General features: G+C 41.8%; 1 long non-coding RNA gene across 1 annotated transcript in view; it reads left to right on the top strand.

Moving 5' to 3' along the window:
- The window catches only part of LOC139590657 (uncharacterized), an 85,885-nt gene extending 71,595 nt beyond the window's left edge, over positions 1-14,290 (top strand). Inside the window, exon 3 of the long non-coding RNA XR_011679386.1 lies at positions 13,631-14,290. This is a non-coding gene — a long non-coding RNA (uncharacterized lncRNA). The remainder of the gene's footprint in view (positions 1-13,630) is intronic.

A 14,290-nucleotide genomic window follows, 5' to 3' on the forward strand; every position in this document is an offset into this window, starting at 1 on the left:
ATCCATAAAGTTCCCACTCAAGGAATCGCTTACATGTTTCAAGGGACTATATTGTTTAAAGAAACTGTAAATGCCACACAGTTAAAAGAGAGAGATGCAGCTAGATTTAGTTAAACAATTGACCAATAACTCAGTCAACATTATTCTTACCCTAGCTAGTAGTTATCAGCTTAGACAGCTGTTACAGTCTTTCACTGTAATACTTAAAAGGCAAACCACCAAATTCAATACCATATTGTTTGTGTAGTAGTGTTTGTTTAAAGGTAAATCACTCATAAAAGTGTAATTTCCTGCTGATACATAATGGGGGATAGCGGCAGGAAGCCGGTCGGAGCAGACAGACCCTGAGATATGCAGTGCTAAATTGCCAGCAGCAGCTACCCCAGCTCTGAAATAACTGTGTTTTTACACCCAGTCACCCCTAGATCAGCATCAGCATATTAGGCATTCTTGCAGACACCTCTTTTCTCTTTGTGCAACAGCACATGATAAGAAAAAGTGCTACAATCGACACAATAAAGTCATGTTTCTCCAAATAAAGATTCTCTTCCTGCTGGGGACACCCTGCTGGGCAAAATTCCCTCCCCAGTCTGGTTTTCTTACTGATTTTCTACAGAATCATGCTTATATTTTGGGAATCCTTCCGCTTGCTCTCAGCTGATGCACTACCTCATAGGATTCCATCATTTTTGGAACTGCTAATTGAGTCTCCCAAATTCAGTGTTTTTCTCTCTGGTTTCCAAGTGTCAGTGGCACAGACAGAGAGCAGCTGCTGTTGGCTTTGGGAGAGCTGCTCTAGATTCATGCCAGTATGACCAAAATCCCAATTAACTTGCCAGCATGTGCTGATCCTTCACCCACTGGCCCCTCAGGCTGTATAGGGCCTGGCAGTGTGGAAGCCATGGGGATGCTCCCAGGGATGCAGCCTGGGACACTGACCCATTTATCAATCAGGGGATTAAACATGCCCTGAGAGAAATAACTTTGTGTTTACATCTTGGAGCTGAGTGCTTTTTGTCCAAGTTCATCTGCCTAAATCTCAGGTTTCTGAGTCCAAGCCAGCTCACTACATGATTAAATTATAATCAATGAAAAGAGAGGCAGAAGGTAATTCATGCTGGGCATTCCATCTACTGGGGTTTCTTTTTTTTTTGGCAGAATGAATCAGCATCCATCTCTCAGACAGTCCCCAGTGCCTAGGGTGGGTGGATATGTATTTCACTTTCCTGCATTTCTCTGAAGAGATTTCCTGGGATGCCATCAGTATGCCTTGATGGCCTGCTGCCAGAGCACTCCCCAAGTGCCATAGGAATGCACTGGATAAAATCACAGCGCCTGTAGCTCAAGCCCACGCAGAGTGGGGAGGAAAGGACTCTCACTGCATCTCTCACCCTTTCTCTGCCAAAGCCTAATTGCTCAGAGAGATTAAGAGAATAAAAACAATGCGTGTCCTCTGCTCACTGTTACCCATCTATACCCAAGAAGCTGGACCCAGACAAACCTGGACCTAAGCCACAGTGCTCAGAGGAAGTTTTGACAGAATGAGGATGTTGAGCCTCATAAGGTAGGAAGGGCAATTGCTGTGGAATTTGTACTGAGATTCTCTTGTTCCTCCTTTGGACAGGAGAGACTTCTGATATGTGTATACACAGATATTTTTACAGAATTCATTTTAGCAGTTCATGGAAAGGAAATAGGAGACCTGCAAAGATTACAGAAGAGTGAATTACTATGCTAAATTTAAATTCATAAAACATTAATAGAAGGCTAAATTGGAAATCAGTTCCATCTTCCTCCATCTGCCAAGCTCTACTTTCTCAGCAGCAATCACGTAGCTCAGGGAAATTCTCCCATCTCCCTCCATTAGGGTTTGATGTTATCAGCATTTTCCTGTCATATACAAGAAATTATCTTTAATTAGCTCAGCTTATAGCTACACTACCCAGACTTGGAAACTTGTTTTGGGATATGAGGAACTAGTTGTCTTCTCAAGTGTCTTATGAATCATCAGCAGCAGCAATAAATACATCAAAGTCCTGTAGCTCAGGACTGTTGTCTGGCATGACCGAGGCCAGTGCTTATCCCTGGAGATGGAGCTCCAGTGCCCAGGCCATGCCCACAGCTCCTCATCCAGCCCAGTCCAGTTCAGCCATCCTTTCCCCATGGCTATCAGCACTGAGAGGAACAAGAACAAAAATTAACCTTGCCTTCCAGTGCCAGAAAGTGTATCCCAAATTATGGCTGAGATAGAAGAATTGCGTGCATTAAAATGCTGCTTTTTTCACCTACTTTTGGTTTGGATTTTTCATTGTTTTGTTTTAAAACTCAAGTGCATTTAGGAGCATGAGTTTCCAGTGTAGTGTGAGCTGCTCACATTCCCTGAAGTTCAAGTTGTTAGAAATGAAGGGGGATTCATTTCCTGGTAAGTTGGATAAAATCCTTTTGCAGGTTGCACTACTTCACAACTAAATATAGCACTTGTCAATGCCTTCCTCATCCAGAGGAAGAGAAGATTGTCTATTGGTTTCCTCTTCATTAAACAGAGGCTAAAATAAAAGTCTTTGTTTAATTGAATGCCTCTGCAGACCTGCTCAGGCTAAACCCCTGTTTCTTCAAACAAGAAGATAACAAAGGAAACATGGATCTGCCATACAACCTTGTCATTTTCTTGGAGGGGAGGAAGAGCTACATGCCAGTCACAGCTTCCCTCAGTGCTTCAAGGACAGAAGGAGCAGCTGCCAGTCTGGGGGCAGCAGGATGGAGGAGGTTCACACACTCTATAAAAGCAGAATAGCATTTGGAGAGAAACTGCAATCAGCAGGGGAATGGTTTGGAAAAGGCTGTGAGGGGCACAATTTTGTCATGGCAATTCTCTTTGCTGGACCATCAGGCTTCTGCTGTGATGTTCATCACCCAAAAAGTAATCTTGAAACCAAGAGAGATTTTACAATGACCCTGGTGTTTGTGGAGACATGGTAATTTGGCACCACTTCTGCAAAATGCACCTATTTGGTATAAGGATTGAGCTACTGACCTCAGTCAAGGATTGGGTAAATGTTTTTCCTTTCAAAAAGAAATATTATTTCTTATAATAATATTTATAATAATTTTGCAGGTTTGTACTGCAACCTTGAGTGAGAACAAGACCCCTTCACACTTACAAAGGCAGACTCTGCCCTTCAAAACCTGCATTTGAAATCAGTGAGAGACATGTTGTATAGCAAAGATAACAGAAATGGAAAGGGAAGGACTAGGTTGTCATAAATCACACAAGAGGACAGTGTCTGTGCCTGAATGCTGATTTTAGGATGCTAATGATAGAAGGTAGGACTATGGGAAAACAGTTACAGAAATCCCCCAGGTGTTCATGGTTGTTCACGGGTTTCTGAATAACACTCTGTGTTGCTCACAGTAACAGAATTCAGAATTCCACACTGAACAATAACATACATAGAGCCATGGTTTTGCAGCCTGTAGTCCAAAAAGCAGAGGAATCTCAGACCTTCATCTTCTCCATTGATCATGAATTTGTTCTCCCTTCATCTGGGTTTACTTTGTGGGAAGCCATTGAGTTACACCAGAGTGGAACTCAGGAGACAGCAGCCCAACAGCAAGTCCCCTGCCAGGCAATTGCAGTGAGACTCTGCCTCCTTTGCTGCTCCAAGACATTTGACAGCCTGTAAATTATGGGAGCCTGAATCTCCTCATCCCTTTCTCCCCACCTTGAATGGGACAGCACAGGCAAAGCCCCATGCTGATCTCAGGCTGTGGCAGCCCATGCACTCACAGCTCATGATCTCATGATCATTCAGTCTGACCTCTGGAGCAACACAAGGTGAAGAAATTCATGCAGAAGCTTCTGCTCAACCCTGTGGTCTCAATTTGTGGTTGCTGGTGGTTTAAAAAAATATGGCTTGGTCCAGTCTCCTGATGATGGAGAATCACCACATCCCTGGTCAGGTGTTGTTGTGGTTTGCTACACTCAGTGAGTCAATTTAACACAAATCCTCTCAAGCCTCACAGGCCTCCTATCTACTTGCAAACCTGGAAATCAAGACAATTTGCAGATTCTGTTTCCGTACAATACAAATTAAAATCTCATGTTGGGTCTATTATTCAGCCTAAAACATCTACCAGAATATTTGGATACTCTCTAAAAAGTGTCACTGAAGACTGGAAAACCTGCTTCCTACCTCCAATACCAATTTACAAGTTGATGTATTAGCCAACCCAGATGTTGTTGTTTAAGCCAGTCTCGGCCTCAGAGAGACAGTCTGACTTTGCTAAGAGGCTCTTAAGGACATTGAAACTGAATTTCTTTTCCTATTTGAAAACCTCTCTCACTGAAACACTCTTTGAGGGAAATCACAAACGCAGGAAACAGCAGCTACAGTGCCGCGTGTTTGTCCGTATAGAAGGAATGTGATGATATCATTTTGGAATGTGCTTTCTTTCTCAGGTTTTTGTTTTGGTGGTATGAATGTCACTTTCTTAAAAAGTAAAGCACATTCTTGGCTGTTGTCTCCCTCCCCCTCCCTCCAAATTTTGCCTACGAATCAATATTCCCATCTTCTGCCATGTGTTTTTCCCAACCTGTCAGATACCGTTCTCATGTTAGTAGTACAACCATCTGATGTCAGGCATCCCAACAGGCAATTATAAATAGTCATTTACTATTAGTTTGGAAGGTTTATTTCCACAGATATAAGCTTCAAGATGTTCTTTGCTATTTTAACTTGAAAGCGTTATTTTTTTTGCATAGAGGATATGAACATTTAAAATATGTCCATTTCTGCCTTGCTGTAGTAGAACCCCAAGACAAACCTTTGTTGTCTGAAATGATCTGTAAACACCTCATTCTCTCAATTTTCAGAGGAGCTCAAAGGCACATGATGTTCAGTTCTCTGCAAGTCTGACTGGGTACCTCTCTTTGACAGCTCTGCCTCAGAGAGCCCATTTTCCAGTGGATATTCCCTTATAGCCAGAGTCAGTGCAGATGAAGTTGGCCAAACATGGAGATGTACTTTGCTATGATTTTCTGTGGAACTTTCTTATTTTTCCCCATTTATACCTAATCCATGTGCTATGTACTGCTACTACATCCCCTATTACATCATGATCTTAAAATTCGACTTCCAATGGTTGTTAAGACTAACTGAAGGATAAGTAAGATCCTAAACCAGTTTCTCAATGCCCTCAAGGAACTGAGATGCTGGAGAACACACCTGCACTTCCAAGAGGCAAACCCTGCCTCATCATGCCAGGTTGTTGTCCTTCCATCTCATGAAGCAATGAAAATTTAAAATCAAAACAGGAAACAGACTTCAGACAGAAGAATCTGAGAGTTCAACACTATTTTTCTCACCTGAAGACAGCTCTCATTGTGGATTTCAGTGTGCTTTGCAGATGATCAGGAAAGGAATGATCCTTTCAGCAAACAACATAGAGGAAATTCTACATGCTTGGAAGGTTCCCTTGTCCACATGCAGGATGAGAATGGCTTTCTGAAAAGAGAACTCTTGTGCCTCAGGAATCTGTCCTGCAGGAGTCCTGGACCTCTTCAAGTGGCAATTGGATCCCTGCTGGTTGGAAGAACAAAATGAACTTGTCCACCCCAGCAGCTGGACACACAGTATTTAAATTCTGATATCAAACCAGTGAGTTGCAAGAATCCTACTGATCCCAAAAACCAACAACTTTCCTGAAGTGTGTGCTTCAGCAATGAACATCTGGTAAAGAATACAGCAGAAGAACAGCAGGGCATTGCCAATATGGCAGGCAATTCAAAAGCAAAAATGTTGCATCCCTGTGTAAATGAGGCTGATTCCAGAAAGCTGTCCTGGAATCTCCTTGTCCTAGCATATCTCATGTCTCAGAGATGACATGGTGAGATTTCTGGGTCTTTATTCTCAGAGAACAGCAGCATTAACCTCAGACACTCTGCAATTTCTGATCAGGATCATCATGTTAATAGGTATGAAGCAGTCTTAGTGAAACCCAACTCAGTGATCTAATGTTCTGTCTGATCTCCAGGGTCATTTGCAATGAGTGCTACCGTGGTTTTTTTTAATCACAGGAGTCCTTTTATTGAAGAATGTTTGACAAAACGCTAAGGGTCTGTAATTTGCCAGAGAATCAAAATTATCTGTATAATCAAGGACACTTCAAGATCAAATATTGACTTTGCATAAGCAAAGCTGTTGCTACAAAAGAATTAAAAAACCTGGCTGGGCAGATGTAATCATGCAAGCAGCAGCCAATACATTTTTGTAAGTCTCTATACTGGCTGCAAAATGCTTATGCAAAACCAGAGGCTTCCTACTGACTTAAATCAGGGTTGTGTGTGGGTGTAGGGTGTGCCTTTGTTGGAGCAGTTTAGATGTCAGAGGCCAGAAATGCAACTCTGTATTCTTTAACAATTAGATAAACCAGTAATAAGTTCATAATTGCAATTCCACAAGGTAATTTCATGTGCCTGGGAGATGACAATATGCATACAATTAAAAGAAGAAAGCTTTTCATCCCTGCAAACTGTATTACTGAATTCTGCAATCTTTTCTATTTGCAGCATGCAGAAGGGAGCGCAGAGGTCACCCTGCACAGGGTGGAGGTACCAGGAGAGGAAGAGGGAATCCCCAAGGCTGTAAATTCACTGAGTTCAGTTCAGCACAAAGTATGGAAATGCAGGTCTCTCCTATGCTACCTCTTCTTAGCAATTTTCATCTTTTTTGGTTGTATGCAAGAGGAAATGTCCTGGGATAAGGTTCTTAAATCTAGTGTAACAAATAGGGTATGAAAAATCCCCTTTACTCTGACCATCTTTGAAATAACAAAGCAGCTCAATTTCTGAATTATTATATTTAAGCTGTCTTTCAACTTTCCTTTTTCCCCTGACAGTTTTAAATCTCTCTGTGGGTGGAGGTCTAATGTCAGCACATGCAATTCTATACTTTAATCATTTTTTAACTACAAGATCAAAGCAAGTAGGTTTTTATTACTCCAGTGTCCGATACTTCAACTTAACTATTGAATATCAGGCAACAGCTCTTCTCAATGCACCACATTAAAATAAATCTTTCCAGCTACACTTCCCTTCCACCAAGAAATGTATTAAACAAAAAAATTATGTTATTAGTCATGTGAAAATAACAAACTTGTTTCTACATTTACTCTGGGGGTGTGCAAGCAGCACACTGCCTAAGAAGAAGCTCATGGCAAACATCATTAATATTCTCATCTTATTTTCATTTCTAACACCTTTCTTCACTTTCCCTGCTTCCACACAGGAACCCAGAGAAATTAATACCTGGCCCGTGGCCAGACTGTCTGGGAGAGCAGTCCCCTGGGGTATTATTCCTCTGGCTATGGCAGTGCAGAGCCAACCACATGAGAAGAATGAAGGCATCTTTCACCTCCCAGTGTCAACCCCTCCCTAACTGTGCCCAAATCCCATCTCTGGTCTCTCTCCACTACCCTGTCTGTGGGAATTCTTCCCATCCATTTGCTGCTGTCTCACTCTCATGGCTGGGTCTCACAGGAATAGTTTTCTGAACTGGCTGCACAGTTGTTTGTCCTTTCGTTGACATGGCCAGTTTTGTATTTGGGACATTAACTTCCAGACAGGGCAGAAGGAAGGTTGATAATTCCTTCATACTCTGGAGAAAAGGTGGCACTTACAGTTGCACATGACTTGTTAAAGTACTCCCTACTGCTCACAGGGGAGTGACATATTCCTGCTTAGCCCAGAGGAACCTTAACAGAGTCTTACTGTGATTACAGCATAAACTCTGAGCCAGCCTTTCAGCACATGAACCACTTTGGCAGTCCCAGTGACCCTCACCATTCCTCTGCTCTGCACATGGATGTGCTGGGCTGAGTTTCCACCAGAGCCGTGCGCACACAACGTCTGCACTTTGTTATTCTCCCAAACACTTCTCTGTCACAAGCTGTTCCAATTAAGAAGGCATGCAATAATATCCCTAATTACATTTTACTTTGATGAGAGATCTAGGCATTTTTTTGAAAATGCATGTTGTACAGGGTTAGGAGAGCCTTCATTTCAATTCCTTGCATATTTTGGCAGGAGCTGTGTCTCCGCCCTCGGTGGGCTCCAGGCCCTGTGGGGCACGTGCATCCCTCCTGCTCCTGCAGCCCAGCACAGCAGCACGGGGCTGGTTTTTGCTGACTAACCACAACACTGCATCTGTGAGCTCTGACAGCTCCAGAACAAGAATTAAAAGAGACCCTGAGCAGTCCAGGGGTCTGGATGGAAGGGTCCTGCTGTAAAATGCTCCCTTGGAGCTGTCAGGCTCAAGCAGGCGCTTGGAAGGAGATTTATATTTTGTTGATTACAATGGTAATAAGCCACAAACACAAATTCAAAGAGTAAGAGTGAACCAAACCCATGTTCCCTTTGAGTGAGATAACATCTCTACCTTTTACACGCCTATCTATTGATGTGTTCCTGGATAAAATATGTAATTTTAATTAACTGCAAGTACCTGCCTTTTATATTGGACTTGGTGCTAAAAACAAAGAAAATCACACAGCAAAAATGCTCTGCTGGCTGACTGCATTTTTTTTTTGTGCTGAGGAATTGATGTATGCACTCCTTGCCTCTCAATCAATACACATTAGTGTGTAATTGGTGACTATAAAAATATCCCCCCTCAAGGTGTTCAGTGTCAATTAGCATCACTTTGTTAATTCTCTTGCCAAACAGGTACAGTATTTATATCTTAAGTTTCTCTGATGCAGGCTCCATAGGTAAATTTCTTTCTATTAGTGAAGCAGCTACAGGGAATGTAATTATCCCTAAAATTAGGAAGGAAAAGAAGAAAACCTAAAAGCAAATGTGTCGATACAGAACTAAAGCACAAGAAAATTAGATTCTTTACTGTAATTGTTTAATACTATTCTAGTATGAAATATTTCTCTCTATTATTTCAACTATTATGTCAAAACCATGTCCATTTAACACACATATTTGTAAGTATGGATGGAGGTATATATATTATATTTATCTATATATACTTCAAGAGTGCTGTGTTTTTGTTGGATCTCAGAACCATTTGGTCAGCTCAGATCCCTTGATCATACTAAAGAAGAATTTTAGGTCAAGAATTTATATTTACAGTGAACCAAATATCTGAGTAAATGGGTGTTTCATTAGAGCTAACCTTTAATCTCCATCTGGGCACAAGTTTCAAACACTCCTTCCTGGATATCCTCTCTCTGCCCAAGAGCTTTGCCATCTCACTCTCTCTTTCAACACCACCCTGTTGTTTGGCTAGAGAGAAATGTTGTTTCTCTATCTCAACCAAGGATTTTGCCAAGTCCTGTTGCTTCCACTTCTGTAGCATATTTAGAATTCCTCTAGCCCTCACTATCTCAAAATTCTTGGCCCTGCACAACTGTTTTATTTTGGCTGCTAGAAGCCCAAACTAACCTCATCAGATTTTGGCTGGCAACACAGATCTTTTTAACCATGTCTGTTTTTCCCTGGGCACATCCTTGTTTACTGAGTCTGCTGGTGGTGGAACCAGTACAGTAAAACTCAGCACACAAAGATACCAAGGAAAATCCATGCTGAATCTTTAAAACAAATAGAAGTGCCACAATACAGAGTTGAGGACATGGCTTAGCCTGAGTCTCAAATTTTCTTTGTTGGGGTTTTTATTTTTGAGGATAGGTGTGTATTTCTCCTGACTGCAGCTTCTTTTTAATGTTTCCAAAATGTAAGCATACAATGCACAGTTTTCATTTTTTCTGCCCAGTTTGCACACAGGTGAATGCCCACAAGCAATTCTCTTTGGATAAAGGCAAACATGGTGCAGAGACTCTGTGATTCTCTCACTACATCTGACTGAACTGGGCTATTACAGCTAATAATGCCTGTTAATGTATTGGTGGACTGCTGGTTAATGTACACTGGTAGATAAATGCTGATGTTGGTATTGGTGATGGCAGTGATAAAAATATAACAGTATAAACACAGTCTTCTGCTGCAAATCACTCTTTCCTTTATTACCTTTCCCAAGTGAAAATCAGCTTTGATTCTAGTAGCAAACTTTTAGGCAAAGCTCAGATAACATTTATCCTAGACCATTTTTATCACTGTTATCTTCCTTCTCTGGTAGGTTAGATAGAGCACCAACTCCAACAGTTTTCCTACACACAAGGTGCACAAGGTTGCCTTCATTGAAGAGTTGCTTCACTGGTTTACTAAAAGACAGAGTTCATCTTTCTTTCTTTTTTTTTTTTTCTTTTTTTTTTTTTTTTTTTTACTTTTTAGAGCTTTTTATAAAACCCATTTTCACTGCACTTGGAAAATGTGACTGTACAATGGGAAAGGGCAGGCCCTCCTTTTTTTTTCTTGTCTGAACACAATGGCAGGATAAGGGAGGCACCGCTCATTACAAGGAATACACTTTAATCAAGTTGCCCAGCACCAAGTGTTTGTCTTCCACCACTTTAGATGCCAATGTTTCTTTTCTCTCTGGGAGAAGAAACAGAAAACACTTTTAATTTTAATAAAAAACTTTCAGAGTGAAGCAAACAGATGACCTAATTTGGAGGATCTACGTCTTTGCTTGAGTTGCAAATAAAGGCAAAGATGACTGGCAGGCTCCCATACAGCATTGCTGGAGGAGATTTAACACTTTCCTGCTCAGTTTGTTGGCTGGGAAGTGTGAGATGGATTCCATGCTGTTTGATTCCACTTTCCCTGCTCCAACAACAGTGTCCTTACTATCACATACTGCTTGGCTTGAGTGGGAACTGCAAAATAGGCTGCTGTGACTAAAGCTCCAGTTGGAAAGGTGGAAATCTGACTTTATTAAACACATGTGGATGCCTGTTAAAATTACTTCTGCAGCTAAAGCCAAGACTTCAGTTTCACAACAGTCTCATCCTCTGGTATGAATCCATTGTTTCCAGGTTTAAGGATATCAAAGCAAATCTGATGTGTTTCTTTAACCTACAGTACTGGCTGTCTAAGTAGACAAAGACAAGAAATCATAATCATAAGAAAGAGCCATCTTTCACCTAAATAATTCATTTCAAGCCTCCACATTTGTGGAGAAAAACACAAAATCATTAAAGACTCCTAGTGCAGGGAAATTGAAATGCTTATTTATTGTGAATCCTCATGGCCAATTCCCAGGATTTGGAACTCAAGTGCTACATTTTTTATGGTGTTGGCTGACAGCAGATAACATTTGAGGGCTTCAAGCATCTTGTCCTGCCTGCATGTATCATCCAGTAACAGAAGAAACTTATTTTCTGTGACCAGCTAGAAATAACTGCAGCCTGAAGACTCCTGTTCTGTTCTAGAATTTATCTCCTTCAAAGCCAGATCTCCCAGCCTTTTCTCCCAGCAGTGCTGAACTCCTAAATTCAAGGGAAGGAGGGACAAAAGGAAGGGTGAAGATGCAGAAACATGAAACCTAAGTCCTCTTTCACCTACATCACCTTGAATACCAAGGGAGCAGCTCTGTTGTCACTGAGCTGCAGGTACAAAAGGTGCCACGCTGCAGTTTGATCCCCTGAGGCTCCCTGCTGGGGACACAGGTGGGACACCAAGAAAGAGGATGCAGGAGGTGGTGGAGGACTGGAACCAATGTGTTTTCTGCCAGGCACTTCTCCCCAGATAAATCCCTACTTGCTTTGCTCACAGTCTGTAACGGATGAAACTTGGTGCAATCTATCATCTTGTCTATAAATTACCAAAAAATACCATAGTAATTATCAGCCATGAGGTGATTTCTCTTGGAGCTTGTGCTCCCTTGGTGAGTGATGCCCACTGTTGGAAACACACTTCTTAATTTTCACTTAAACTTGCCTTACTGCAGCTTCTTATTGCAAATTCTGGCTATTGCAATGCCATAGAGCATGTCCCTGCAAGGGTGAATTGGGCAAAACCGAGGCACTCCATGATATTGGTTTTTTGGTTTTTTTAATTTTGTGAACAGATTCTGGGCCCTGCTCTTCTGCCTGCCTGCACTAGGGCATACAGCAGGCATTACTGACACCAAAGAGCTGCTTTGGAGCCCCAGGGTTCTGTGCAATGCAGCAAAAACTACAAAAATGCATGGTCTGTTCTATGGATCTTGCAGTGAAATCCGGCTGAACAATGAACACCTTGAGGGAAGCACTGACTGATGACAAGCATGGGATTCAATCTTTGTCCCAGATCCATCCATGAATGGATCAGTCCTCATTTTCATAAAATCATTGTTTATTCTACTGGCCCACTAATTGCTACTATTAAAGCAAATGGTACCATGTATGGTCTTGCAGAGTATCAACAAGCTCGAGCTGCCAGGCACTTAGGTGTGCAGCAAGGTGCTGCATGCAAACACCTCCACCCAGAGGATGGGCATTTCTTTGATTATTGCTCTGCTTTACCTTTGCCACCTCCTAGGGCAGTTCTCCCCATGGGCACTATCCACAGACACCAGCTGTCTTCCTGTCTCAGCCAGCAGCTGCTACCAGCTCTGAACTATTCATTTGGCAGAGCTTTCACTCCTGAGCAGGTTCTTATGGTTTATGGGCATTTTCCTGTGTTGGAAGGATCAGGAATGAAGGGGCTTCCATGTGCTTTTGGCCCATATCCCCTCTGTGTCACATGGAATACCCAGCTCTCTGAAGCCACATCCCCTGGTTGCTGCTGACATTGAGGAACCACTTGGCTTCCAGGGTACAAGATGGGATTTGCTATGTAATTTTCCTTCCAGACACTGTAAACCACTTTGGAATTTATTTTATAATTTATTTTAGTATTACCAGGAGGATGTTGGATTAATATTTTTTCTATCAATATCAGCAACACTGTCAGCAAAGAGCCTGTCCCATAAACTGGATGGGAGCCAGACACGCAGGACTCCTGCATGAACAATGGATTGTTCTGGAGAATAATCTGTAGAAATCCTGCTATATCTCACCCACAAAGAGGTGTCAGAGATCACAAGCTGGGGCTAAGGAATAACTGTTGGCACCCTGCAGAGATTCCTGAAGACTTCACTATACACAAAACAGCCACTAGGCTAATCAGCTCCAGCATAAAGGTTTCATATAGATCAAAACAGTTCAAAACAAACATCTCACCATTTATCAGTTATGCTCTTTTCTCTCTTTTTATTTTTTTTCTTGTTGTGAGAAAATGGCAGAAAACAAGTGGAGAAATAAAAATTTATTGTCCATAGACTGGAAATACATTTTTTTCCGGTCAGCTCCATTTCTGAGTCAGCTATCTGTGTACACTGCTAAAGGAAGTAATGGAAGTTGTCTATACAAAAGACAGGGAGCACAAATCAACGGGAGAGAAAATTGGGTTTATCTTGAGCCACTGGCAAAAACAAAGCTATCAACCATGTGAAACAAGACAGGGCCCAGTGCAGAATTGCAGAGCCCCTGTACTGTATTGATGATATCTAAGTTGTGTGATTGCTTTGCAGCTCTTTTGCCTTTAATCCAAATAGTGCCAGTCTTCAGATTGCTTCTCAGTGCATGTGTCTGCCTGCAGACACTACTGCATTGATTTCCATCTGGTGCATGTTTTAAAAGTTTTCCTTACAACCTTAAGGATTAACTGCCCTTTTTTTTTTTAAATTTTTTTTCCTCTCCACAGAACTTCAGATTCTGAAGCATGCTGAGGAAAACAATCACAGCAAAGAAGCACCAAATCTCCTGCGAGCTCTCCCCTGATCAGTGGGCACACAAAGATCTACCAGCAGCTGTTAATGTTGCGTTATGGATGATTAGCAGGGCTTCCTGTATCTAATGAACATGGCTCTTTCAGTGAGGAGACACAGTACAATGCTGTCCCAGGAACATAAAAACGATGTAACATCCAGTCAGGAATGCATTTACTACATGGCCTGGAATGGTGAATTGATCTCATGCTTCTGTAACAAAGCTCTCATCTGTAGTCCCCATGCACTGCTGGCACTGGCACGGCTTCAGAACGAGCCCGACCATCCTGCTCCCAAAAGGAACTGATTAGGAGGGATGTTCTAGGGGCTATTTGATACAGGCAGCACAATCCAGAATGCCATTTATGGAGCAAAAATAAAACAATACAGCAGTCTTTAGGTATTTTTATGTCTAAGTACCCCAACGGCATCTTCTAACTGACAGTGAAAATAAGCATTTAACACCCCTATAACCATGGTGTTCCTGGATTTGAAGCAGGTAGAGTGGATGGACAGATGTTTTGGTGTGAGCATGGCACATAAGAGAAATAGGTTCAGTTTTGTTTTTGATGCTTTCCTCTTGATTTTAATTGTAA

Source organism: Agelaius tricolor, unplaced genomic scaffold (genome assembly GCF_023055355.1).
Source record: "Agelaius tricolor isolate 1412-34295 unplaced genomic scaffold, bAgeTri1.0.p SCAF_5, whole genome shotgun sequence".
NCBI classification, from domain to species: domain Eukaryota; kingdom Metazoa; phylum Chordata; class Aves; order Passeriformes; family Icteridae; genus Agelaius; species Agelaius tricolor.